General features: G+C 38.6%; 1 protein-coding gene across 1 annotated transcript in view; it reads right to left on the reverse strand.

The window, feature by feature from the left end:
* The window catches only part of PIG-Q (phosphatidylinositol glycan anchor biosynthesis class Q), a 215,366-nt gene that overhangs the window by 176,262 nt on the left and 13,756 nt on the right, over positions 1–25,348 (reverse strand). The gene's annotated exons all lie outside the window — the stretch shown is intronic.

A 25,348-nucleotide genomic window follows, 5' to 3' on the forward strand; every position in this document is an offset into this window, starting at 1 on the left:
TCTGTTTTTATATGATAGAACTATGAGCCTTTTTTTAAGATGATTATTCTGGATGTAATTGGCTTTTCTACCAAACCTTTCCATCAAGCAGATTTATGCTGTGTTTAATGTCTCTTTTTAGCAAAACTATGCATGTGAAGTATCTTGACAACTAGCCTGCTTGCACATAAAAGAAGTTTACTCAGAGTCAAATTACTGCAAGATAATTTGCATCACTATCTCAAGAGTGGTAGTTAAGGTACTGGTAAAGCTGCTAAATGGCAAAACTCAGAAATGAGTGGAGAGGAATATGATACTCTTAGAGAAGGTGGAGGAGATGAAGGATATTAAGGAGTTGTTAGAAAGTGAACCGAAATTTTAGGGACATGTTGCAAAAATTGTGAGGACAGCACAATGCATGGCAAGGTTGCGGAGAACACTGACATATAGGAGTAAGGATGTTATGATTTCATACAATATAAAATGATGGTACAACATGACAGAATTTCATGATGATGGCTTTGATCAGACTGCATATGGATTACTGTACACAGGTTTGGACACCTGGTTTCCTGATTTAGAAAGCTATCTACTCAGCCAGCCAGCCTGGTTGACAAAGTGGATAGCATATCCACACTCCAAAAAACAGGTTGTGGATTTGAATCCCACCTTGGGCATGGATGTTTGTTAAAGTCTGCTCTAGATGAGCATGACAGCTGAGTTTATAGTGCATGTCTTGACTGTAAAAATAATAAAAATAAATAAAATAAATGAAAATAATTATAATCACCTTTTGTAAGGTATCCAAAAATATTCTCTCATAAAAAATTCTGGTAAAGGTATAACAGTTGATCTATAAACAATGTTGACAGATGTTTTGCCATTTCATAATGAATATTATCTGGTCCAACAGCAGTTGGATGATGTTTAAGCAAAGCAGCTTTTATTTGTTCCTTGGTAAATGGTCTGTTGCATTCTTCTGAACATTCAAAGAGAATTACATTTGTTGTTTTTCTGCTTTGCTTTTTGTAGGGCACCGAACTCAGGAGTTTAAGATGTTGGTGATCTTTTGCAAAAGTCTCCCCACATGTATCAGTAATCACTATTATATGTCCTTGAGTATACTGGTAACTGTGTAACCAGTATACTCAAGGACACAGAGCCAGTGGATAGTATATCTGACTTTGTTTGCCAGATTTTTTTCAACACTTGTTCGCTGTTGGTGGATCTTGAAATAAAAGAAGTAAATTGGACCAGGATTATTTCTGCTTCTGGTGAGAGATGTATCTAGCTTGAGCCCAGGCATATTTGAAAATTAGGTTTGTTGTTGTGGGATATCTACAGAAAATACCTCAAGCTTTAGTCTGGGCATATTTGGCTGAGTTGCAATCATCATTCTAACATGGATTAGAAAAATGTGTGAACAGATTAGATGTTTTTTTTTATACTACTTTTACCATGAGTTGCCTTGGTCTTGCACTACCTGTAGGATCAGCTAGATTTGCAACACTTGCAGGTGCAAACTTGACGTGTTTGTCCGTTTGCTTACTTGGGAAATGGAGTAAAACCAGGTTTAAAATAGCTTGGTAACTTTAACAGATTAGTTGTTTTATTATTATTATTATTATTACAGGGAATCTCCATGGAGTCAGCTGACTCATCGCGGGAGACCCAAACTATCAAAACAATATCTATCATATTTCTTCTTGAATTCATTTACAGATGAAGAACTCAGAAATGAGTCAGGCAATGCATTCCATTCATTCACCACCCTCCAGGCAAAAAACCTCTTTCTCACACCCTTGTTAACCACACTTTTCCTTAATTTCCAGGGATGACCTCTTGTTCTTCCATCACTATCACCCAGCTGAAATATTTCCCCAGCATCAATCTTATAAAAACCTTTTAGTAATTTAAATGTTTCTATCATATCCTCTCTTCTCTGCCTATTAACCAATCTCTGCAATCCACAAGCTCTCAATCTATCAATGTAGGGAGCATTTTTTATATCACTCTCCTCTGAACCCTCTCCACAACCTACTCATCTCCAAGGAATCCAGGTGACCAGACCTGAGCACAGTAATCCAAATGTGGAAGTATCAATGCCTTACAAAGGGGAATAATAACCTATTTATCTCTGGATGTTAGTGTGATCTTCAATAACCAAGTAATCCTATATGCAATCTTGGACACCTTAGTAATGTGTCCTCTGAACTTCACCTCCCTATCCACCAACACCCCCAAGTCCCTAGCCTCATCAATCACTTGAGGTACTGTTCCATCAATGTAGTACACAGCTGGTAATCTTTTAATCCCAAAATGCATAACTTTACACTTTTCCACATCGAACTGACATCCATTACCTTTTGCCAGCTTATTTAAATCATCCTGCAAACTCTCAACATCAGCTTGATTTTTTATTGTGCTACAAACTTTGCATCATCAGCAAACAATTGAATATCTCCCTTTAATTGTAGGCATAGGTTTCTGTGGTTTAGCAGTTCAAAAGAAAGATTCCGGTATTATGACCACATGTTTATTAAGATAAATAAAAATAAACAAACCTGACAAGTTTCGTATGTCGTTTGACTTACATCTTCAGGGGTTAAAGGTAACTAAAAGTTTAAACACAGGAAATGAAAAATTACTCAAAATAGTCCATTCTATGATGTTATGGCAGTCTGACTGTTCATTAAATTAAAAAATTCCAAATGCAGAATCTGTGCATGCTAAGATTGAACAATGATGGATGTTGTCAAGTTCTGCTGTTCACATTCACACTGTCCGAAGTCTGACTTAGGTATATTTTTTATCAATGCTGACCAAACTTGGTGTAGAATTAGGCCCTGGTTTTTGTTGCATTGCATTGGAATTCTAAGCATATTTGCAGCTTCTTTAGATTTCCTTGTGAAATAAATTTTTTCAATATAAAACATATTTGTTTTATGCCAGAGTACTTCATGGCCGGTGGAAGTTGTATGGGATGCTAGGCCTGATTTGTGTTCTCTCCTTTTTTGCACATCTTTTTGGTGTTCCTTCATACAAATTTCCCCTGATCTGCCCATCTGGTCTACATAGCAGATGCCACAGGAACAATGAATTTTATATACACCTGGTTTTTTTAAAGGGTGATGTGGAGGTTTTGGGGGATGTAGAAATCATGATATTTTTTCTAGCAGAAGAAAAGCAACTTTAATGTTATGTCTGCTTAGTAATTTGGCCAATTTGTCTGTAACATTCTTGGTGTATGGTAGCATGGTTGCGTTCTTGAAATCTTGCTTTTGTGAAATGCTTGTAGGAGGTGTGTTGAGGATTTTCTTGATTATCTTAGGTTCAAAATCTTTTTTTTTTTTTGAGGATCTGTGTTAAATAATGTAATTCTTCATTTCTCTTTTTTTCTGTGCTGGAAATATTGTAAGATCTATCCCTCAAGGTTTTAATTAAACTTATTTTTGGCCTGGGGTGGTGGTGTGAGGTTGTATTAAGAAATCTTCCTGTGTTGGTGGATTTTTTATAAATGGAGAAAGATAATCCATTATCTTTTTCATTGATTTCTATTAGGATATCAAGAAAAGGAAGTTTTTTATGTTCTTCCTGTTCCAAAGTGAATTTTATGTTGTTGTGTAGATTATTAAGATAATCTTTAAAAGCAGTGAGTTCCTCTGTTGTTCCTGGTCATATGATGAAAATATCATCTACATAATGAAGCCAAATTTGTGGTTTTTTATGATAGCTGTTTAATGCATTATTTTCAAAATTTTCCATATATAGGTTAACTAAAGCTGGGGAGAGCCCATTGCCAGTCCTTCTTTTTGTTCACAAAATTTGTCTTGATACATGAAAAACGTATTTTTTATGCAATGTTTATATAGTTCTACAATGTCCAGTGGAAAAAGGTCTTCAAGGAGATTCACTGTTTCATTTCTGGGAACATTTGTAAATAGGCTGACTACATCCAAACTTGCAAAGATGTCTGAAGGTTCTATGTATACATCCTCTACCTTTTCAATAAAAGGTGCACTGTTCTTAATGAATGATGTTATTTTTCGGATGTGTGGTAAAATCATGTTGGTGAGGTGTTTTGCCAGATTCGAGGTTGGAGAGTCTCTTTCATCAACTATCGGTCTAAAAGGAATATCTATCTTATGTATTTTTGGTACTACATATATTCTAGGTACTAATGGGTGTTTTGATTGTAAACCAATGATCTAATTAAAAATATACCCAACTGGACTGAAGAACTAAAAAGAACTCAACAATCAAAACACCCATTAGTACCCAGAATATATGGAGTACCAAAAATATTATTATTATTATTATTATTACCCCAAGACCTTGTGGTGTCAAAGACTCATCTGGGAGGTCCTTTTATCACACATACACATCTCATCATACCATGTCTTAAACACACTCAAACTCCTTGCAGACACCACACTCTCAGGCAAGGCATTCCAATCACTCAAACTCTGCACGAAAAAACCTGTCTCTCACTCCCCTACTCGCACCCTCTTTATACAGTTTCCAGGGATGACCTCTGGTTCTCCCCTGATCTCCCACTATTTTCTGTAGAACTTCTCCACCATTGATCCTATAACAACCCCTTGCCAACTTGTAGGTGTCTATCATATCTCCCCCTCTTCCTCCTGTCCACCAGACTCGCAAATTACATGTTCTCAATCTTTCCTCATAATCGACATTCCAGAGGTCAGAAACTACCTTAGTCATTGGCTTTTCGACCCTTTCCAACATCTCTTCATCCTTCTGAAAACCCGGTGACCAAATCTGGGCACAAGAGTCCATGTGTGGCCTAATCAAAGCCTTATTCAACATAACAAGAATCTCCCTACTTCTACATGTCAGTGTCGTCTGCATCATTCCCAGAAGCTTTTGTGTTGTCTTCACAATTTTGGCACTGCGTCCCCTAAATTTTAGATGCTTATCAACTATCACCCCCAAGATCTCTTATTTCCTCTACCTCCAACAATATATTCTCACCAAGCATAAATTCTGCATCCCATCTTTGTTTTCCAAATTTTAAAAAGATAGATATTTCTTTAAGACCGATAGCAGATGGAAGAGACTCTCCAACCTCGAATCTGGCAAAACACCTCACCAACATAATTTTACCACACATAGGAAAAACAACATCATTCATTAAGAACAGTGCACATTTTATCCTGTCAAAAGCCTTAGCAAAATCCAGAAGTACCATTGTGTAGCCGTTTCCTCTGTTCCAATCAGATGTCATTCTATTATAAAAAGTTAATAAATTGCTAAGGCAGGATCGACCTTTAACAAAACCATGTTGGCCCCTATAGAATATCATATTCTGATCCACCCATTCTTGAATTCTGTCTTGAACCAACTTTTCCAATACTTTTGCCACCACTCTCGAGATGGTGATTGGCCTGTAATTAACTACCGCAGTTTTAGAGCCAACTTTATGCAAAGGAATACTTTGCCTTCCTTCCACTCCCTAGGGTCCATACCAGAGTTCAAACTTAAGTTAAATAACCAAGTAAGAGCCACTGACAAATCCTTTGCACATTCATGCAACACCCAAGCTGATTCCATTTAAACCTACAGTTGTGTTTGCATTTAAATTCCGCAATATACTAAGTACTTCTGATTTATTAACTTCAATTCTCACATTAGTTACTGCTATAGGTACAGAGATATCCTCACTCGGGTGCTAGACGTTTGAAAAGTGATCACTCAGTAACTCTACTATTACTGCTGAATTGGTCACCTCAATACCATCAGCACCCACTAAAGTTATCCTTCCGAAGTCATTCTTCCTTTTACTTTCCACATAGCAAAAGAACTCTTTGGGATTACCCTTGTTGGCTAAGGTCTTCTCATAATCTGAATAAGCTTTTCTTACTACACTAGTAACTTCCTAGCTTGGGCTTTGTACTGCTCATGGGTGTACTGATCGCCTTTCTCTTTGTAAATTCTCCATAACATTTTCTTTTTTTTTTGCAGATCAAGCCTGATACTACTACTCATCCATCTAATGCCTACTTGTCTTTCTGACCATGGGAATACATTCTGATATTGCCTTCCTGAGATAACCACTGATTTTATCTGTTCAGTAAGCACTGTTCAGAGATTTTCATGCGAGAGCATTTTTGATCTGCTATGAGCAAGCATGGCACCCATCTTGCGCAAAGCTTTTTCATTTGCTACTCTTCATGCAAAATATATCCTACGCATTCTTTTGAAATGACTATAGTCTCAGCAATTTCATGCACTTTGACTCGCCAGTCATCCAATGCCATATCGTGCACTCAATCAATGATTTCTGGTATTGTTACACTTTTTGGACGTTCTTCACGTTGATCATCTTCAAGGTTGGTACGGCCACATTTAAACTCTGCAGCACATTTCTTAATTGTCAACTTTAATTTCCCAGTAAACTTTTATGAACTCTGAATGAATTTCTTTTGGCATTAAACCTTCTTTTACAAAGAATTTTATAACCACGCGATACTCAATTTTATCCATTTCAAGGGATACAGACAACACTTTTGCTTCAGACAGCTGTATAAAACAAACTACTTGATAGAATGACTTGCAATTTCACATGGATGCTTATGACAGATGTCCCAACTTAGAAAAAAAATCGTGCCAATAGTGTTGCCATCCATGGTCAAGACTGAGAACTTTTCAGACCACCCTCGTATTACATGCATCTCTAAAATGATTGCTAAGATCCTGAAAAGAGATAATTTAGATCCTACTTTTTTTTCCCCCTATCAGCTAAATCTTCTCTTAGTTACATTCCTCAAAAGATAAACAGCCCCCCCCCCCCGATGTCATCTATGTTTTGACAGAATTCGCGACAATTAGTCGGAATGCTTCCACCATTTCTTTTTGGTAGTATCATCTAGCTTCCTAATATGAGCAGTTGTGTTTTCATTAGTCTTGGATTTTTCCATTTTTGGGAACTGTGAACTGCCAGACTCCATCATTTCTTTTTCTTCTGGAAAAATATACAAGCTGTCATCAAATTCCACTTGGCATATTTAAGGGGAAGCAGAGGTATCCCTTCTATCTGTTGATGGGCTATTTAATACAGGTTTTTAGGCAGATATTTGATCCTCTGTGATGCACATTCTATTATTTTTTTAATAAAAGGATTTTTAGGATTTTCATCAATCTTCCTTCGTAATTTCATTGTCCACAATTCAGACTGGCTTCCCTTCTTCATCTTTACAGTCTAAAGCCAGAAGAGGAACAAAACTGTTCTGTTAGTAATGATTTAACAAAAATTGTTCTCCAACCTGCTAGAAATCCATATAATCCTCATCATTCTCCCAACCTTTTCTTTAACTATCTCTCCTTCCAGATACACTGATCATCCTTCTCCCAGCTTCATATCCTGTGATCTACAACAGTGTAAACTTGAAGGAACTTTGGGATTTCCATGCCTTGTTTCCATAATCTGATTACTACTTCTGTGCTGATTGGAACACCTGCTCTAATCTACTAACAGAAATTATTCTCAGAAATTATCAGCAATGAACAAATTGTTCACCAACCCACAAAAATTTCAGATAATTCTCATCATTTTCCCAATACCCTGGACCTTTTCTTAACCAGCTGTCCTCCAGGTACACCGTTAATGTTAGCTCTCCTGTTGGCAAGTCTGCTCATAACCTTGTCCATGTTTCATTTTCTACATATCATTGTCTCTTTCCCCTCTCTGTATCATTCTTTGCTTAATATCCTGTGGTACAATAACAACATTGCCATTTGCAGTGACCTTCAGGATTTCCATGCCTTGTTTCCATTTTTTTGATTATTGCTTTTGGTTCCTAATCCAAGTATCTGCTCTGATCGATTAACAGAAATTCTAGCTGGGATGGGCACTTTTATTCCCCACTCCACTCAAAAACTCGATCCTTATTCAAACCCTGGTTCTCCAACAACTGTGACAAAGCAGTCTAGGTCAAAAATTCAGTACATGCTGCGCACTGACTCAAGTGAAAAATTCCAACCTCTCACATCAACTGAGGGTGGGGGGAGGGAAGAAAATCACCATCAACTTATCTAAAGTAGACTTATTAAATGCCAAATGCACTAAGCATGTCTTCTGTTCAAATGGCAGTCAAGCTTTCTGGTCTCTCACCATGGTTGGGTAGGATGCAACTTGTGTCCTTCTATGTTTCCACCTGTCTCACATGCTGATTATAGAGTAAAATATCTCAAGAGAGACAGACTTCTTGGCATCAATTTTTTCATACAACTCTTGCACAGATGACCGAGGCAGATCTCCTCCCACTATTTCACAAACTATCCACAGTATGCCTCCTCTGAAATTTCGTCTACTAGAACGGCATGAGAAAAATACTACTTCAGTAGCTTTGATACCAATAAATCTCCTGGGCCTAACAGTATTCCTCCAGTTGTACTAAAAGTGTGTTCCAGAATGCACACCTCTCATATAACATGTCATACTCAGCTAGAATCTCCAACAACTTAGAAGCAAGCTTTTATCCAGCCTGTCTTCAAACAGAGAGGGAGAAAATTCAACCATCAAACTATCCCTATTGCTCTGACCTCAATGCTATCAAAAATAGCTGAAAAGGTAATCAAGGCCAAGCTTAACTACTTCGAGACTAATTACTTAATCACTAATATGGATTCTGCCATTCTCATACTTCAGCAGATCTCCTGACCAACCTCGTCCACCTTTGAATGCAGGTTATGGAAATTTTAGAGATATGCAAGGGGTCACCTCTTGCTATTTCCAAGACATTTGATCAAACCTGGCATCGTGACCTTCTTGCCAAGTTACTGTATTATGGTATTCCTCCTTCCCTTGGTGAATGGATTGCTAGCTTCCTCTATGGTTCTTAACTTTAAGTCATAGTGGATAGTTTCCTTTCATCAGATTTTTCAATCAATGCTGGAGTATCCCAGGCCAATGTGCTTTAACCAACATTCTTTCTCTTATACATCAATGATCTTCTCTGTATGACATTGATCCTATTCCTGACTTTGCTGATAACAGTAGCCTCCACTCCACTTTTCCATTTTCAAAACCTTGTAATGCTCAGGTAACTAACACTTAAAGATTTGCTTTAACTAATGTATTAAACATTTCCTTGCCATTCTCAAGTAGGGTGAGGATAACCTGAAGAATTTTAATGCCACCAAAATGCAATCCTGTCTCATTTTCTGGAAAACAGACAGGGCTTTACTCTCTTCCTCAATTTTGACAATATTCTTCTCACCAACCAGGATCAAGTTTTCTCTTCTCAGATTGACTTTCCCACCTAGCCTGACACAAGCACATCAGGCCAACCATGGCCTACAAACAGCCTTGTATGCTTTTTCATTCTAAATAGCACTTCTCTCATGTTCAACTCATGACACTTTGTAGAACCTCAATCTTCCTAACCCTAGAATATTGTTCCCATACTTGGCATGGGAATGATAGATTCTTTTGTAGAAGAGCCTATTTGCTTAATTGCTGATCCCTACCTCACTAACTCCCTCAGGTTGCTTTCCTATAGATGGTCTGTTGCTGCATTATATCTCTTCTATAGGTATTTCCAAGGGTACTCATACTCCTCCTCTGAATAAGCTGCTAACATCCTTTCACTTTCCTGTACTCATACAAACACAAAGAGCTGCCAGTCCACATCAACATACAGTTCAAATACAAACATGCCAAACCAACCTTTGTCTTCATTTTTTATACCTCTGCTTGTTCCCAATGACAACCATGGTTATCAAAAAACAAATGAACAAATTCCATTCTTCTCTGTAGTGCCTTGCACACTCATGGCACTGTCATGTGATCATCTTGGAATGTCTCAAGTGAGGGCTGATATATAGCAAATGTAGAGGGTGATTGTAAAGTCGTGCAACCGAAAGTTTGAATTTGTACCAGTTGTTTGCAAATCATTATAATCATTCCTTCTATCACTAGATGTCACCATCATATTATCATAAATTATTGGAGACACCAAGTTCACTATGATGTGTCAGGTTGTTCACAGTGTAGCTTTGTTCATCGCAGAAGTGAAATGTCTTTTTCCCAGCTACAAAGAATTTGCATTTTGGAAAGTTATTTCGCTAATTGTTCTGACACGTGTTGCCTAGGAATTTCACGACAAATATTCAGGTACAGCAGTACCTCAGAAGTCGACAATAAGAAGATTAGTACAGGAAACTGGATCTGTTGCAGATATGAATTGCTCCAGAAGACCTTCCATTTTGATTGATGATAAAATGGATGAAGTAAAGAGAACACTGCAGTTGTCCCCAACAAAATGCCTCAGGAAACTTGCCATACAATCATCAATGTCATACAGTAGTACTTAGAGTCAGTGAACACCATTCCTGGTTCCAGCAAGACCGTACCACATGTCAAATAGTACCGTACTTTTTTTGCAAGAATTTTTCAGTAACCATCTCATCTCATCTCAAAAGAACTGTGGCCTCCAAGATCACAAAATTTATCACCAAGATTTTTTCCCCTTTGGGGATACCTCAAATGTGTTGTTTATTCATCCTCACACACTGGATGAACTAAAAATGAACATTTCAATAGCTATTGAAACCATCAGTGTGCAGGTGCTTTACAAGGTGGCATCAAATCTGGGAAAAAGGGCATGAGTTTGCATTCATGAAGGAGGTGGCCACTTTTAACATACAGTATCTACCAATAATTGACTGCACACTACAATTTACAATTGATGCCAGTAGGAGAACCCAACTATTCAGTATGTCCACCTTTAGCTTTGATCACCTCCTACATCCTTTGAGGGAGGCTTTCCACTAATGTGCGGCAGACATCAGGAGGAATTTGTCTCCATCAAAGCAGCACTGAGTTCAGCAACAGATCGAGGATGTGCTGCTCTGGACTTCAATCGCTGCTCCAATTCAACCCACAGGTGTTCGGCTGGGTTGAGGTCAGGACTTTGTGCAAGCCAGGGCAGTTGTTTAACAATCATCTCTTAATACCAGTCCATAACAGCTGCAGCTCTGTGGCATGAGCCATTGTTGTCTTGATAGCAACACGGGTCCGTTCCATAAAAACTCCAAGCGTAGGCAGCACCTGATTATCCAGAATATCAAGGTACAAGCTGCCTTCATGGAACCACGGACAATGACCAGTGGTCCCACTCCAAACCAGCTGAATACACTCTACACCAATACTTCCTTCACCAACAAACTTTACTGTGGGCACAACACACTGTGGTAACAAGCGTTCACCAGGCTGCCTCCACACCCTGCCATCAGACTACTAACAAGTGAACCTTGATTTATTGCTCCAGAGTACTGTTTTCCACTACTCAATTGTTCAGTTTACACACTTTTTTGCACCTAGCCAGATGAACTGCCTTGTTCGTTGGTGATATTTGGCTTGTGTGCTGCTGCTCTTCCATAGAAACCCAGTAAATGGAGTTCTTATCATACAGTATCAGTGCTCACCATGGTGTTACTGGTGCTCTGGAACTCATCACAGATGGACTGTGCCAATTGTAGCCAGTTTTTGCATGCCACCTGTTTTAACAACATCGGTACTTGTTATTTTCGGTGACCGCTCTGGAAGTTTTCCTGCACTAGTGATGCCAGAATGTCTCCATTTGTTGATCACATTGCAAACTATTTTAGATAGGGCTAAACGGCCTAGCCTACTCCCTATATCGGAACAAACAGGCGTTAGCTGATTTTTTTTATTTTTTTTATTGCAAACTATTGATTTTGGATGCTCCAGTTGAGCAGCAGTGGCATGAGGAACATGCAACCAATTGACAGTCCACGATGACACCTCTCTCAAAGTCACTGAATTTACATCATGTTGCCATACCACCTGTATTCAACTGCTACAATGAAATACTTCCTACCATCTATACTAAACTTCCTACTATCTATACACCAGCTTTAATGTTATTAACAAACCTGGAGTGTTCCATAACTTCAAATAACAGGAGCATCTGAACAATTATTGGTAGGTTTGATTAGATGGAGCAGAACCAACAACACACACAAAACCACAGAGATAACTCCTGATCAAATGGCTAATGATTTATTGAAAACTTCCAAGATACATCCCAGCTCTATCAGGAAAATTATTGTGCAATCTTCCATCAGACAAATCCTGAAGACGGGACCCAAGCTTCCTGAACTTGTACACCCAGTATCTATCTTGGGAAGAGGTGCAGGTAGCCTTAAAACTCACCAAGAATGGCAAGGCAGCAGGAGTGGATGGTATCCTCCCTGGGTTTCTAAAACATCTCGGTCAACAAGGCCAAACATGGCTGGCCGCCCTTTCCTCAGAAATTATATTATTATTATATCGCATCTCCAGGGAGTCCAAAGACTCATTGAGGGAGGCATCTACTCTACAACTCTTCTTCTCTCTGCTCCACCAACCTTCATCACCTAACACCAACACCATCTACCGACGGCTACCACCACTAGTACTTTCACAGACAATCACAAACGCCCACGGCGGGATTTGAACCCACAGCCTTTTGGATGAAGAGCAGATACACTAACCACTCAGCCAACCATGCTGGCAATAATGACTGGTAAACTACCAAATCTGTGGCGGGAAGCCAAAATAATTGCCATGCCCAAACCAGGGAAAGATCCAAATGATGTGAAAAATCTACGACCTATCTCCTTGCTTTGCTCCACCTTTAAGCTCTTTGAAAGAATTCTCCTTAAAAGAATTTCACCACTCATCGAAAGAGCACTCCCAATTGAACAAGCTTGCTTCAGGCCAGGAAGAAGTTACTGTGACCAGGTCTTGGCCCTGACAACACAGATTGAAGCAGGCTTCCAGAAGAAACTTAAATCTGGAGCTATTTTCATTGACCTAACATCTGCTTATGACACAGTCTGGATCAGGGGCTTCCTCCTAAAGCTAAGAAATAGCTTTAGGAGGAAATAGCTTTTTGAATCCACTCTCTCCAACAGAAAGATCCGGGTCCATATTGGCAGAAAAAAAAACAGGCTCAGATTCCTCCACAATGGTCTCCCTCAGGGCTCTGTGTGATCCCCTTTACTTTTTAACATCAAAGGGTACGACTTACCACATACCAGCTCAAGCAACATACGCTGATGACCTGGCAATCCTACATCATTCTACCTCTTTTGCCAACCTGTAACCAACCTTGAACACAGACCTGAACATCCTGGAAGAGTATTCAAGCAGTGGTACTCGAAGAAATCCAACAGAACTGTGTCCACAGTATTTCACCTGAACAATGCAGAGGCGAATCGACACCTCAACCTTTCTTTTGTAAAAAAATGGTAGAACACACGAGCCTCACCCGAAATACCTTGGAGTGAGCCTGGACAGAAGCCTAACCTATAAAAGGCACATCACCAACCTGTCCAACAAAATTAAAGTGAGAAACAATATCGTTTCAAGGCTTGCTGGAACAGCCTAGGGTAGTGATGCACAAGTCCTAAGGATGTCTGCACTAGCCCTCGCATTCTCTGCAGCAGAATATTGTGCCCCTGTCTGGGAAAGAAGTGTACACAATAACATTATAGACAACCAGCTAAACGCTACCATTCACACAATTAGTGGGACAGTAAGAAGTATCCCTCTCTCCTGGCTGCATATCCCATCTAACATTGCTCCACCAAACATACGGAGAACACAAGCCTCGATTAAAGAATTTAATAAAGCAATGAGCACCCCACTCCTGCCCCTGCACCAGACTCTCATAAATCCACCTAGTCTTCACCTAAAATCTAGAAAGCCTCTCTGGTCCATGGGTGAACTCGCTTCAGCTGCCCTGCCAACACCTAACATGTGGAAGAATACTGGTCCAACAATCTCCCAACAAACAGCTTCCTGGTAGAAGATCCCTGTGCTCTGCAACCTGGTTTTGCTTTTCCTAGGAAGATTTGGTCATCAATCAACAGGATCAGAACTAACCAGGGCAGATGTGGCTACCTACTACATAAATGGGGGCTGTTGGACCACCCTTATTGTGATTGTTCTCCTGTGGCTCAGATGATTACTCATATTTTGAATGACTGTCCAAGGCACCAATTTCACGGTAGCGGCCTACAGGACATCCACAAGGTGACAGATGAGGCCTTGGATTGGTTTTCCAGACTGGACATTGACCTTTAGTTGTTCTGTATTCTTTTGCCATAAGAATAAATAAATAAATAAACTGTTCATTTGATCGTGTTAGACTCCACCTTACACCAGATGGCTTCACTCTCACTGCCACATTATAAAACTGTTACTAGTATTGCAGTCATAGGTCTCAAATCCATGTGTTAAGGCTTAAGTGCTAGGAAAAACTCATGATAAAAGGTTAATGGAGTGAAACAGCACTAGGAAGCAATTAAAAATAGTATTCAATGCTTCTAATATTTCATCTCTGTTACAGAGACACTGTCAGGGAGTACAAAATGAGACTTGTAACACAAAGGCAGCACATAACTAATTGAAACACGTGGGAGAACGAATAGTCCTAACTAGGTGGGGTGCCCTCTATGGACATTTGTCGGTGGCCTAGGATGTAAACTGGGATCTCGAAGTACTAGTGTTTCCCATAATTTTGGAATTTTATGCAACCATATTTATTTAAATTAGGCTGATTCCTTAAGAGCAGTAACAGATTCCACAATAAAGTCTTTCTCTCCTAAATTTATTGTGATGGAGCATGATGCTCTTTTTCCAATTGATTCTGTGAGTTGTATCCAAAGCATGGTCTACACGGCCAGATTGACCTAGTAGTCATGGTCAATCGGGTAGATGTAACTTTTATGTTCTTCCATTCAGATGGTAGCAGACTTTCCTATTTGTCAACACAGACCAACTTGCAGGAACAAAGAACTCTATATATACCTGGAACTGAGAGGGGGAGGGAGTTTGTCTTTAGTGGAGTGGATATGGGTAGCTAGTTTAAAATGAGGCTTGAAAATGGTGCAAAGATTGTATTTCTTTAAAATTCTGGATATTTTTTCTAATGTGCATGATGAATCTGTAGTAAAGTTCCTTTTACTGGAATTGCACTTGGAACTGCTTAATCATCATCATCATCATCAAATTCCTGCCATGTACCCTCAAGGGGTGTACAGGATATGACAGTACTACATGAAAAAATTACATCATTACTAACTTCCTATCTACAATTTTCCTCCAAATCAGTCTGTTACTTGTCAAGACTCCAACATTATCAGATCTTATATTTCTATCGTCTAAGGCACTTTGTACCGTATCAATCCACCTATATCTTGGTCTTCCTCTGGGTCGTTTTCCTGCCAACCTGGCAAAGAACACTTGTTTTGCTAATCTTTCCTCTCCCATTCTATTTAAGTGACCATGCCACCTGAGATTAGCTCTGCTAATGCATTCCTGGATGCTGACAATGTCAAGTTCTTTCCTAATATCCTCATTTTTAATATGATATTGCCATTGATGCCATCTGTTCACGACTCTAATCTTTCTCAGGACTCTCATATCTGCAGTCTCTAGTCTTTGGTCAAGTGTTTTACTTCTGACCAAGCTCTCAGATCCATAAGTTAAAACTGGCTTTTGAACACTGTCTTGTATACAGCTAATTTAGTGTTCCGACTAATTTCTCTCTTATTCCATATGAATTTATTCAATTGACTTCCCACCATACCAGCTTTGTTGATTCTGTTGTCTATTTCTATATTTAATTTACCATCTTCAGTAAAAATCATGCCTAAGTAGCTGAAATGTTTTACTTGTTCCACAGGTTCTCCATTCACAACACAGTTGACATTTTCAATGATTCTGCCTATTTTCATTGTTTTGTCTTTTTATTGCTGACCTTCATACCATATCTATTACAACAGCTATTCAATTTAGTCAGAGAATCTTGCAGACTTGTAGCGGATTTATTTAGAAGTATAACATCATCTGCATAAAGCAAAGAGCTGACATTAACATCTCCAATTTTGATATCAGGTTTAATACCACATTCCTTCACAATGTGATCCATATAGATAATGAATAACAGAGGGGATAATGTACATCCTTGTCTCACACCAGATTTAACATTAAACCATCTTCCTGTACTTCCTTCAATTCTAACTGCTGACTTACAACTCAGTATTACTTGATATGATGCCCGATTGACACCATATAACTGCAGCGTATTGAATAGCTTCTCTCTTGGTACCTTGTCATATGCCTTTTCCAAATCGACAAAACTTAAATACAGATCTTTGTTATATTCCCATGCTTTCTCGACTATTTGTCATAAAGTGAAGATCTGATCCTGACAGCCTCTATTTGGCCTGAATCCAGCTTGTTCTTCACCAAGCTTTTCTTCCACAATTCTTCTCAACCGTTTCTCAAGTATACTTGCATAGATCTTGCCAGGAACACTCAGTAGGGAAATACCTCTGTAATTCTCACATTCAGTTTTATTTCCCTTTTTATATATGGGTACTATGAGCGCTCTACTCCAATCATCGGGAATTCGTCCCTCTGTCCAGGCTTCCTGAACTATGCAGTGCAGCCACTGTAAGACTCTTATACCACCATACTTCGGCATTTCTGGTCGAATATCATCTACTCCTGCTGCCTTTCCACAGTTCAAGCCTTTGATGGCTTTTTCTACTTGAAGTATGGATATGTATTCCTGACTGCATGCCTGGTCAGTGTTTTTTACCACTGTGCTGTCATCACTGCTTGTTTCATTTAGCAGTTTTTCAAAGTAATTACTCCATACTTCAAGGATATCTTTTTCTCCTGTTTTCATGTCACCTTTATCATCTCTAACTCCTTTTACAGCACTCTTTCCTCCATTCCTAAGCTTCTTCAACAACCTCCAGAATATTTTGCCACCTTCTTGATATTTATTTTCTATATTCTTGCCAAAGTCCTCCCATGACTTTTGTTTAGCTAGTTTTACACACTGTTTAGCTTTCTTACATTTGTCTCTGTATTCTGTAAGAGTAAAAGCTGACTTATTTGCCAGGAACTTTTGATATGCTTTCTTCTTTTCCTTCACTGCCTCTTTAACTTCCTGTGTCCACCAGGGAATTCTGATTGTTTTATCCTTGCACACAACCTCACCACATGCCTCTCTGGCAGAATCAATCAATGTTTTCTTCAGAGTTTGCCACTAAATCTCCAAGGTTTGATTCCTGTTCTCAAACTCTTTCATTTTCTTTTCAATAATCTTTCTGTATTTTAGCCTACAGTTCACATCTGAGAGCTGCTCAACTTTCATTCGCTTTAAAACTTTCTTATATGTTATTCTTTTCAATATGAAATTCAATTTTATCCTGCTCAAGACTAAATAGTGATCACTTTCAATTTCAAATCCTCTGTACACTCTGGTGTCCTGCACCAGGGAGAAAATACCACTATCAACAATAACATAGTCAATGAGACTTTTCTTATTCCTAGCCTCTTCTCTCCATGTGAATTTGTGCACATTTTTATGTTGGAACATGGTGTTAGTAATAACCAGTCCATGTCCTGAGCAGAAATCCAACAGATATTTGCCATTATTATTAGCTTTACTCTTTTCTTCAAATTTTCCCAAAATATTTTTGTATGTCTCACAATCATTTCCTACTCTGCTATTTAGATCTCCAACAAGGACCAACTTTTCCTTTTTCATTGTGTCAGTTGCTTTTTCTAAAGCCTCAAAAAATTCCTCCACTTCTACCTTAGTAGAACCTTCTGTGGGACCATAGGCACAAATAAGTCTCATTGTCCAGTTCCCCATTCTCATATTTGCCCACATTACTCTACTTGAGACTGACTGCCATTCAAGAAGATTAGCCTCATATTTTGTGTTGAATACTATGGCTACTCCTTCATTTCTTTGATTGTCATTGCCTGAATATAACATTTTGTATTTATTGCTCAGAAAGATCTCACCAGTTTTGGTCTTTTTTGTTTCAGTCACCCCTATTATGTCGATCTGGTACTTATCTAATTTCTCAGCTAGCTCCATTTCTTTGCCATTCAGGCTTCTTACGTTGATAGTACCGATCTTTAACTCTGGTGATGTTGGGTTGGGGTTTGTTTTCAGATTTGTTCCAGTAGCTGACTTTTCGCTGTTTGCCCTGGTTCCCTGGCGAAAACAACGGGGGCCTTGTTAATTGAAAGATGTGCTTACTGAAAGAATATACACACAAGTATATTAGTTAAATGAGGCCTTTTTAAATTTGATTGTATTATAAGGTATTTGAGTGATATAACAAAGAATGAATGAATGAGTACAAACAATAAATTAAATGCTGCAAAGCAAGTTCTCATATGGCCAAGTAAAACTATAACTTTCAGCTGAAAGCTAAGTTGAGTTGTTTTGTCAAGTATTTGATGTAATCTCTGAGAACTGTATTTAACTGTGAGTGAAAGATATGCTTTACTGAGCTCATACTATGCAATTCCTAGAATGGCCATTTAAATTGAATGTATTTTTAAAAAGTTGATATTTTCAATAGCAGAAATTCATTCACTACTTTCAATTCTATAGAGAATAAGGAAAATGTCAAATCTCCGTATAGAGATAAAGAGAATTAAAAAAAAAAAAAAAAGAAAAATAAATGGCAGCAGCATTGTCATTCCATGATTTTAATTTAGATTTCAGTCGTTTCATTAAGTGTGAGTTCTGTTATATGTATTCTTTCGATTACATAAATGATTTGTGGATGTTTAGCGCGGATGGAAGAAGGGTGTGTGTGTGAAGTGTGACCTGAATGAGGAACTGATGAATGCAAATATGAAATTGATGACAGAAAGTGTTAGTAACGATTGTGTTGCGAGTGCACGTTTGAAAGAGAAGGATGGTGAGAAGAGAGCGAAAAAAATGTTAAAAAATCAGGAAAAAAGAAAAAGAGCAATTTGAAAACCGTAACAGATGTTAAAAGGGACAAAAGTCAGGCGAGAGTGGCGGAAAGAAACGAAATTGAGAGAACGAATGAAGGTAGAAATGGCGTAACGCAGAAATCGCAAGTAAAAAAAATCGAAAGAATGAATGATAGTGAAAAAAGAATTAATGATGGCGAAAGTTGGACGCATTTTGGACTGAAAGTACTGAAACAAAGAAAGATGAATGAGAGTAAAAGTGAGAAGAATGATAGTGAAAGTTGGACGTATGATGGACCGAAAGTACGGAAACAAAGAAGGATGAATGAGAGGGAAAGTGAGAAGAGGGGGTCGAGAGTTAGAAAGATTTAATGATAGAGAGAATCTGTCGCAAGATTCGGAAAGTGAATTGGATTGGATGAGGCAAGAAATAAAATGGATGCAGAATGAAATTAAGAGAATTCAGGTCAAAACTATTAAAATAAATCATGATGGCATGAAAGAGTTAATGAAAGATGAGCGAGTGGCGTTGTATGGTGACTCCATTATTAAAGGTGTGCTAGAGGATAAAATGCACAAGGTATGTTTTCCAGGTGGTAAAATGAGTAGAGTGATTGAGGCATTGGATATGAGGCAGGAGCGAGCAAAAGAGTTAATTGTATTAATTGGTACAAATGATGTGAGAGAGAACAAAGAGCATGTCAGAATGACTGTTAGGAGGCTGCTTGGAAAGATAAAAGAGAATAGTGTGACAGGAAGAGTAGTCAGTGTGTTGCCTAGGTATGATTGTGGTGAAATGAGGCGGAGAGCAAGGATTATGAATGATATTCTGGCTGAAATGTGTGAGGAGATGGGAGTACAGTTTGTTAATGTGTGGAATGAGTTTGAGGGACGAAGTGAGCTGTATAGGAGCGATGGACTGCATTTGAGTGGTTATGGTGTGAGTCGCTTGGAGAGATTGCTGCTGGATGGTAGAGAAGTGTATAGAGAGAATGAATCAGATCGAGAGGGGAGTGATGTGGAAGAGCAGGAGTGTAAGACAGGAGAGATTGAAGAAGTGGAAATGAATGGGGAAGTGAGTGGTATGAAAATAGTAAATGAGAGAATAAGCGTGCATGAGGAGCAGGGAAACGGGGAGGCTCTGGGTGGACAGGGGCGCACAGCATCAGAAAGGTGGATGCTCCAAGAGGAGGTGAGAGCATGTGTAGGCAGGAAAGGAATGGGATGACCAGGGATCAAGAGGAAACGGATGAAATTGAAAAGGGTTCTAAAATGAAGAAGCAGAAAGGTAAATGGCCCCAGTCCAGCATGGAGAGATCACATCGAGTGAGTGGTATCAGTGGAACTAGCTGTAGATCCAGAAATGAGCTGTTGTGTTTGTATACCAATGCTAGAAGTATAAGAAACATGGCGGATGAAATGGTTGCACTAATTGCGTCTGTTCACCCAAAGATTGTCGGAATAAGTGAGACATGGTTTGAAGAGGACGACATCCTGACAGGAATAGAGATGGAAGGGTATGATATGTTTCGTGAGGATAGAAGGGGTAAAAAGGGAGGGCGAGTGCTACTGATGATAGAGAAAGAGTTATGTCCATACAAAGTAGAGATGCAAGAGAGAAATAGGGACAGTGGTTTTGAGGCAGTATGGTGTGAGATAGAGGTGAATAGAATCAAATACTTCCTGGGATGCTGTTATAGACCTGGTAATGTGGATGGTGGTGATAGTGAAACGTATAGTCAAATAAGCCAAGAAAATAAGAAAAGGGTAATCATTATGGGTGATTTTAATTATGGCAATATAGACCGGAATGAAGAGATAGCAACTGGAAGTAAAGAAAATGAGTTTCTTGAGTTTTTGAGGGATAACTACCGCAGACAGTATGTAACAGAGAGCACACGAGGATTAAGGGTCTTGGATTTGGTCATCTCATCAGTGGATGTAATTATAAATGAGGTGTCAAATCATCCACCAATTAGTGAAAGTGACCATGAGGTGATTACTTGGGTGATTGCCAGCAGTGCAAGGGCCCCTGTGAAAAAAGGGTATATGTGGAACTACAACGGGGGGGGGGGTGATTATGAAGAGCTCAGGAGACTGCTTGTGGGTGTAGCATGGAATGAGAAGTTAGCTGGAAAAGAGATCAATGTAGCTTAGGGGATTTTCAAAAACTATTTAGTAGATGCAATGTCTAAATGTATTCCAAGGGTCAGAAGGTTAAATAATTTAGGTGTGAGATGGATGAATAAAGAGATTAAGCAAGCGATACAGAGAAAAAGGACATTGTGGAAGCAGCATAAGAGAAGGGGAAGTAACCAATTTCATGAGGTCTACAAAGACCAGGCAAGGAGGGTGACTTGGTTGGTGAGAGTAGCTAAAGAGAGGCATGAACAGCAGTTAGCTAATGAAGCCAGAAAGAATCCTTGGGAGTTCTTTCGATATGTAGCCAGGAAAAGAAAGAATGATTATGGAAGATGATACTGATTGGAGGAAATGGTATAAAGACAGCTGTTGCAGAATGTGTGGTGGAGATACTTAATGAGCAGTTCATAAAGATCTTTCAATCTTGTGAATGCGACTTCATGGAGAGATTGAGAGCAGCTGATGATGGGAAGGAGAGAATGATTGTAAGTGAGCAAGAGGTGTTTGGGGAGTTAAGTAAACTAGATGTAAGACTGTGGGACTTGATAATATATCACTGCGTATTATGAATGAATGTGCCAGAAAGTTGACACCTGCCTTGACATATTTTTTTAATACGAGTCTTGCACTTGGTCAAGTTCCTAAAGAGTGGAAGGAGGGCAAGATTGTGCCACTTCATAAAGGAGGTGATCGAATTCAAGCATCAAACTATAGGCCTATCTCTGTGTCAGGTGTTGTGGTTAAGTTGTTGGAGAAGCTTGTGAGAACTAGGATCCAGAGTTGGGTTGACAACAATGGTATAATCTTTGATGGACAGCATGGATTTGCTAAAGGGAGGTCATGTTTTAGTAATCTACTTACTTATTACAATAAAGTGACTGCTTCCTTGGATAGAGGAGAAGGATACACAGTCATATACTTGGATTTCGCAAAGGCTTTTGATAGAGTACCTCATGATAAGTTGACAATCAAACTAGAGTAGATTTGGTTGGATATTAGATTAGTGCATTGGTGAGACTGGCTATCTGATAGGTATCAACAAGTTGTGTATGGGGGTGTGATATCCAGGAAAAGGAAAGTTACTAGTGGAGTGCCTCAGGGGTCTGTTTTGGGGCCATTACTATTTAACTTGTATATTAACGATATTGGTGAAGATTTGGATTGAGATATTCAGTTTGCAGATGATGCAAAGTTGGGACGAAGCATAAAGAGTAGTGAAGATGTTGTGGCCGTGCAAGAAGACTTGAATAAATTGAGTGATTGGGCACGGGAATGGGGATGTGAGTTCAATGTTGCAAAATGTAAGGTTTAAAAATTTGGAAAACAAAGATGGGATGCAGAATTTATGCTTGGTGAGAATATATTGTTGGAAGTAGAGGAAATAAGAGATCTGGGGGTGATAGTGGATAAGGATCTAAAATTTAGGGGTCACATCGCCAAAATTGTGAAGACAACACAAAGATTTCTGGGAATGATACGGAGGACACTGACGTGTAGTAGGGAGATTCTTGTTCCATTGTATAAGGCTTTGATTAGGCCACACATGGACTATTGTGCCCAGATTTGGTCACCGGGTTTTCAGAAGGATGAAGAGATGTTGGAAAGGTTCCAAAGGTGACTGACTAAGGTAGTTTCTGACCTCTGGAATGTTGAGTATGAGGAAAGATTGAGAAGATGTAATTTGCAGAGTCTGGTGTAGAGAAGGAAGAGGGGGAGATATGATAGAGATCTACAAGTTGGTAAGGGGTTGTTATAAGATCAATGGTGGAGAAGTTCTACAGAGAATAGTGGGAGTTCAGGAGGAAAACCAGAGGTCATCCCTGGAAACTGTATAAAGAGGGTGTGAGTAGGGGAGTGAGAGGCAGGTTTTTTTCGTGCAGGGTTGTGAATGATTGGAATGCCTTGCCTGAGAGTGTGGTGTCTGCAAGGAGTTTGAATGTGTTTAAGACACGGTATGATGAGATGTGTGTGTGATAAAAGGACCTCCCAGATGAGGCTTTTGACTCCATGAGGTCTTAGGAAATAATAATAATAAACATTTTATAATTTTTATAACTGAGCTTCATTCTTTGAATATACACATGCTGATTTTGAACGTCAATACATCATCACAGATATGAATCTGAAACATTCTAACAACTCAAATAAAATTATATATATAATATGTTGTTATCGTACTCCAACTATGCCTACTACAACATATTTGGAGCAATCAACCTTCAGTTATAGCACCACCTCATCATAAACCTGAGTTTCTTCATCCTGTGAAGAGGTTGCAGTAAGGTCAATGTTACATACACCACATTACAGCTTTTGATAAAATGGGCACTCAGTAGCTGTACAATCTCTTTTGTATCTGTCCCCCTGCATACCATCTGCACTTAGTAAAAATTTTCTCTCATATTCATTCTTTCTTTTACTTGCAGCAGAACAATAGAATTCTGTTTGATGGTCTTTAGCTTGCAGAGCCAGTTTGTTTTCATACTCAGACTTTGCTTTCTGTACAATAGTTGTGACCTCTTCTGACCTGTACCTGATAATTTTCATAACCGACATTCTTATGCACACAATATTTTTTCCTCATCTTTTTCTCATGAATCTCTTGCTTAATAAGATCCCTATCAGTGGTGACCGGTGAAAATTTTAAGTGGGGGTGCTGCAAATACAAAAAAAAAAAAAAAAAGAAAAAACTTTTTTTTTTCAATTCAGTAACGAATTTATTAATAAATAAATTTACATATTAAAAATTGCTTTATTAAAAATATTTCATCCTCACCAGGAACAAACACCAATAATAAAAGTTTCGTATCAATAGCAATAACAAGTGCAAATGAATATTGACGTTAGATGGCAGTGCATTTGTTTCGTGTAACGATAATTGAAAAAATATAATTTTTTTCATATTTTCAACAGTGACACTCGGCATAATTCAGCCTTGTATCTATAATAAATAAATAATTATATGTTATTTTAACAAAATAAAATAAGATTTACAAAAAATAGTTCACCATGCACACGCACCAATAATAAACGTTTCATATCTCATAGAAATAAGGTACGTAAGCATACTAAAAATACACTGCCGTATGAGCAGTTACAGTTGGGAATGACGTAAAATGCAATGACAAGAGCAAACGAACATCGGCATTAGATCGCAGTGCATTTGTTTCGTAATCTAAAGCATTAATCCAATTATTAACTATTCAATCGATGTCAAAACATAAGCTGTAACCTTTAACATGCTGTATACTGCATTTATATAATGCTGTAAGCATTGCTATTATTTATAAACATAAACAAAATTTAATTTTTTCATTTTTTCCTTGGGGGTGTTGCAGTGTCGCAGTGCTTATGTACAGGCCGCCACTGATCCCTATTATATTTATTCTTTGAACTTTAGAGACACACTACAATATTTCATCATTTAAGTATTTTTTAAATGCTTCCCATGCACTGTCAATATCCTTTCTGTCCAAGAACCAATATGTAGCGCAGAACCCAGCATACTCATCAGGTGGTCATAATTTCCTACTTTGTAGTTCAGCATGCAACCTTTTTTGAATGGAACATTCATAAACTTAGCCACTTCCCAAGGCAGTACTGCTTAATCACTGTCACCGAATCGAGACAGAATAGGCTGACCCCTTCGACATTATAATCAGATCTAACAATGACCTTGAGTTCCTTCTATTAAATGCTGCTTGGGGCAGTTGTCTCGCAACAGTTCAAATTCAGTTTCATTCTTCTCATGAGATTTCCCTGCTACCCAGTCAATGTTCAGATAATTAAACGAGTAACCATAATCCCCCATTATGGTTACTCATTTTGCATCCATCATTTTTATTTGATATTGTATTTCTTCATCACTAGCAATTGATCTGCTAGGTCTGTAACAACATCCCACTATGTATTTGATCTCGTTAGCTTCATCTGACACCACGTCTTCAAACTCACTGTCATGTAAAAAATTGTTACTTATTACAGTTATAGGCCTCAACTTTAAATGGATTCAAGTCATCCAAAATCATTAGCAGTACATGCCTTCCTCTCCTATCCTGCCTATCCTTCCTAAAAGTACTGTATATCCTTCCCAATCGATACCAGTTAGTATGTCTGCCTTCTGATAGCTAGGTCTCTCAAATGCCTATAATCTGAGGTTTTAATGTATACACTTTGAATGTATACACTGAGGTTAGAATGTATACTTCTGGGCCTGGCTCCCACTGAAGAGACCTCAATAAAGGTCGAAACTAGTCTGGGTAGTGGCCCTTCCCTTAAATGCTTAACATTATACATATCCGCAAGGAGATGTGTTTTGCATTATGAGAGATACTGAGATAGGTGTGATGTTAGCTTGGTCCACCTTTGCTACGAGTGTTGCAAAGGTGGACCAAGTGTTGTACTACCTTATCCCAGTCCTGAAGATGT

Source organism: Typopeltis vanoorti, chromosome 15 (assembly GCF_054136105.1).
Source record: "Typopeltis vanoorti isolate ZY-2024b chromosome 15, IOZ_Tvanoo_1.0, whole genome shotgun sequence".
Classification (NCBI taxonomy): Eukaryota; Metazoa; Arthropoda; class Arachnida; order Uropygi; family Thelyphonidae; genus Typopeltis; species Typopeltis vanoorti.